This window comes from Cavia porcellus, unplaced genomic scaffold, assembly GCF_034190915.1.
Source record: "Cavia porcellus strain 051 isolate PalLab524CR breed Dunkin Hartley unplaced genomic scaffold, mCavPor4.1 scaffold_3, whole genome shotgun sequence".
Classification (NCBI taxonomy): domain Eukaryota; kingdom Metazoa; phylum Chordata; class Mammalia; order Rodentia; family Caviidae; genus Cavia; species Cavia porcellus.
Genome location: NW_026947486.1, coordinates 100616184 through 100620970, shown reverse-complemented (window position 1 = coordinate 100620970; position 4787 = coordinate 100616184). Strand labels below are relative to the sequence as shown.

Here is a 4787-nt window from a genome sequence, read left to right as displayed (position 1 = left end):
ACACACTGTTGACAGGTAGTGTAACTGAAGCTAGATTCATTTGTAGCCATGTATTTTGTTCTGTAACTACTTTGCCAGCATAGTGCTAAAGCAAGAATGGACATCAATGAAATAAATGATTGGCTATATTAGAAATGAAATATATTTACCAAACAAGGTACAGGAAGAAGTGACAAGCAATGGACATTGGGTTTTCTGAGGAGGACAAAAACACTGCAAAATGTGTTGATAATGATGGTTGTGCAATGACGTAAGTATATTAAAAAGTTTCCACTGTGAATCTTGTTTAACATAAAAAGACAAAGAAAAGAAAAACAAAAAGCAATACAGACAAACAAGCAAGAAACAAAATACAATAATAATACAGGTTTACAAAACAAGATGACAGGAATTTGACAATGTCTGTAATATTGCATAGTGTTACCTTCAAGAGGGTTGCTGAGATTAACAGATAGAGACACTGTAAAATTAATCAAAACATCTGAATATTAACTGTTCTTTTGCAATAACTAATACAATTAATAGTATAGCCATTTTAGCTATCATGTATACATATATATATATATATATAAATATACATATAAACACACATACACACACATTTATGTCTTTTCTTTTCCTCTTCCTTCTGTCCTCCTTTCCCTTATTCCAATTACTTTTCCTCTGTGAATAGTTTCTTACCCTTAAACAGTATTCTCTGTAGATTTTGGAACATATATAATTTTTCAAGAAGAGATGTATTTTTATACAATGGAGTACTACTTAGATATAAAGAAAGATTGCATCAAGACTTTAATAAGTAAATGGAAGCTACTTGAGAACATACTCAAAAGTGAAATAAATCAAACTCTCTTATGTAAATACCATATTGTCTCCATTTGTGCATCTTAAATAGGTGAATTTCACATTGCATGACTTAGGTGTCAATAGCGATTTAAAAATAAAAGAGCTAGGCACACTTGAATCATATACCATAGTTTGACAACCCTCACTGAAGTTCATTCTGTTATTTTCTTTTTCAGGGCATGAGCAAAGGGAATGTAAGATCAGCACGTTTGTACACATTCTGAGTATGCCAGCGTGACTCTATGTCGCAACATTGAACCTCTACAAATTCATGGCAGTTGCTTGGATTTTCATGCCTTTTCTTTTCCACCTGAGGGAGAAATTTTTAACACACCTTACAGTTGCTTCCTCCCCTGCATACAACATATGGGGCAGAAAGAATCTTGTCTCCTCCCCTTGGTGGTTTTGCCTTTCATGGATACATGAACTACTCTCCTCTGTGATAACCCTCTGCCAAGCCACCCTGCCTTAAAGCTAGCTGATTATGGCATAAAATCTCTACAAACTGCAAGACAAATAAACCTTTCCTCCATTAACTTTCGGTGTTAGGTATTTTTGTCTCAGCAACAAGACAAAAGTAACGAAAACAACTGCCAAAGCTCAGAAACTCTTTGTATCAGTGAAAAGAACTGTTAAACCTTGTAGTACCGAAACATTTTCAGCCTTACTGACAAGGGAGAGATATGTAACAAACTTGTTGGGAAACAGCACATATCTGGAAATGTGATTGCCTCAAACATGGTTTTGAGGCAATCATGCAAGTGGCAGTTTGGGGATCATTGATTGGCTGGAGGAATGTCACATGGCTGCTGGGTTCCAATTCAGTGGAGATAAAAGAAAAATTCTGTAGCACTGTTTTACCTAATGATGGCCAGTGTCACCTGGAGAGTAATGTGTACCCAAAGAGCCATTATGATGATTATCCCTCTATTGTTTACCTTGTCTAGAAATTCAGGGAAAATAATATTCAAAAAATTTTTGTGGTTACTGAAAAATTTCAGCCCATTTACAAAGGACTAAAACATTTGATCCCTGAGTCAGAAGTAGGAACATCATGTGCAAATTTCAGCAATGTAATTCATTTAATCATTGATGACTACATTTCCCTTTTTTCAGAGGTAATTTTGGAAAACAACAAATTGCAAGAATGAGTAATCATAAATACACATCTAACTGCGAGAATGGAATGAATGGGGCAGGGTAAAATGGTAGAAAGTGTTCCAATATTTCCATTGGAAAGGAGGTTCAATTTGAAACTAGAATAACTGCAACTAAATGTCCACATAAAAAATCAGAAACCATTACAATGAAACTTCTGGGCTACACTGAAGTAGAGGCTATTCCTAATTCATCGGTAAGTGAGAGTACCCGGAGCAAGGGCATCTCTGAGAGTCCCATGAGCCAGGATAGGTTGTCTCAATGTGGAGCCTGCAGGTATGAGGCATGTGTGGGTAGACAATGCAAACACAGCACAGAAGAAGCAAACAGTGAAGGCATGAATGCCTACCACGGGAAAGAGAACAGCTCTGAAACCTGTAGTGACAGTGGAGAGTGTGTCTGTGGACACTGTACCTGCAGGAAGAGGGATAACACAGATGAAATTTATTTCACCAGATGCTGAGTGTGCAATAATTTGAATTCTGATAATCCAATGGCTTCCTTTGTGGAGGCAACTTGTGTGTGCAGTGATTGGACGTGTGAATGTTATTCCAACTATACTTCAGTGTGTGTGACTGTTCTCTGCACATTACTTCATGCACAGCTGTGTATGGGCAGATCTGCAATGGCTGGGCATCTCTGTTATGTCTGTCCACAAGATTCAAGGGCAGACCTGTAAGATGTGCCAGAATTGCCTTGGCATCTGTGCCAAGCATAAAGAACGTGTTCAGTGCAGAGTGTTCAATAATGGAGGAAAAAGGGACAGGCATGCACAGGAATGTTTCCATTACCACTTTACCAAGGTGGAATGCTGGGACAAGTTTCCCCAGCCAATCCAGGTGGACCCACTCTTGCACTGTGAGAAGTACATGGAGGACTGCTGGTTCTATTTCACACAGTCAGTGACTGGGAACAACCAAGCCTTTGTTCACACTGGGAAGACTCCAGGATGTCCCACTGGCCCAGAAGTCACTGCAATTATTGATGATGTGGTTGCTGGAATTGTTCTTATTGGCCTTGCATTACTGCTGATTTAGAAGCTTTTAATGGTAATTCATAACAGAAAGAAAATTGCTAAATTTTAAAAGGAGAAAATGAATGCCAAGTGAGACATGGGTGAAAATCCTATTTATAAGAGTGCTGTGAAAACTGTGCTCAATCCAGTTTATGAGGGAAGATGAGTATTGCCCAAGCGAATTTCACAACATTGAACACAAAGCAGCAATTTTCATAGCCACGGTAAGGTAGCTTTAGGGCACTTTTGCTGTGGTTTTTCCGTGTGCAATTTTGAAGATGTGTAATATGTATAATTTTTAAAATTTTCATTATTTTAAAACTCATGCTATAATGTGTAACAAGAACTGAAGAAAGACTTGAAGCAGGATTGTTGTCTTTGTCAGCTAAGGTTATATTGTACTTTTTGACCTTGTTTTCCTAGATTTTGAAATCAAGTTCTTATTGGATTAAGTGGCATTTCAAGGGTGATTGAAAGACTAGTAGTTAAAATAATAAGCATCATGAGTTTTTCTGTTAATCACATATTAAAACTGTTTTAATTTTACACTTACATCAGTTTTCAGTTATACAGCATCCAAAATAAATATTTTGCCCGTTAGTTTTCCATTGTTTTCTATCTATTATTTTTCTGTTTGACTAGTAGACATGATTGATGACACAGCTGGGAGATAAGCATTTCGAGAGTGTACAAAGGCCATGGGAAAAATTCAGTTAGGAAGGAAAAATAAATAGCTTTAATATACGTGTGCTGTTTTAAAAGTTACTTATTCTTGGTAACTTTAATGCCTTCTCTTTACACAAAGAAGCCTTGGATAAAAGTCCTGGGGAAATTTCTGCAAAAGAGTCCTTGATTTAGTACTATTTACCTAAAGGTCATTCACATAGGATTTTCTGGATGGGGATTTCTTTAGTTGGATTTATTTTATTTTAATACTTTTGAAATTCCTGGTGTTTCATTCTCATCTTCTCTAATATCTTAATGTCTTTTTTGCCATTTTGCCTAAGACATATTTATTGGATTTTTTTCCCTTTGAGACTGTAGCTGTACATTTCTTTTTCCATGAAGACATGAAGCTGCCCCACAGCTTTGGTAATGGCGGTCACTGAGGCAAATCTCACTTTCTTTAGGTCTCTGCTGGCACTGCATTCCCTCTTCACTGTCTGAGCTGCTCATGTTGTTTCATCTAGTCACATTCCTCTTTTAAGTACTGAAAGAGTTTTTGGTGCCATAAAACAGAGAATGTAAAGTAGAAACAGCCTTTATTCCAAGGACATGGAGTGAAGTCCATGACCACCGGCGGCCTGGCTTTCTCTGCAGAATGTGGGTATGGGATATACATATAATCCCTGACTGGGGGTGGCGCTTAGGTGGGCATTGACGATGCACCAGGAGCTGATTGGAATTGTCTGTGCATGCAAACAGGAAGGGGAGTTGCAGTTAAGGCTGAGAAAGAAGCAGGAGGTGGTAGGCGTTCCCACTTTGGCCTCACGCTACCTTAGACAACCGGCATAATTTCTAACAAGGCAAGAACATTTCAAGTACGTCTTAGTTTTAACAGTCCACTTTTTCCAATCCTATTTACTGAAGTTATTTATTAAAAAAATTTCTAAAATACTTAACTTCACAAAGCAACAGAGGTAAGGGAATACATGGCCCATGCATTCTACACATCCAGCCATTGACTCCTCTATCATTCCCAAGGGTGTGGGCTGCTTTGCCATGACAGATTTCACAGGCAACAGGAGTTGCCACAACTTCCATGTGC

The 4787-nt window shown here is 37.9% G+C and overlaps 1 pseudogene; it reads left to right on the top strand.

The window, feature by feature from the left end:
• Nucleotides 1-1025: 1025 nt before the first annotated feature.
• Nucleotides 1026-3185, top strand: LOC100725087 (integrin beta-1-like; annotated as a pseudogene).
• Nucleotides 3186-4787: the final 1602 nt, after the last annotated feature.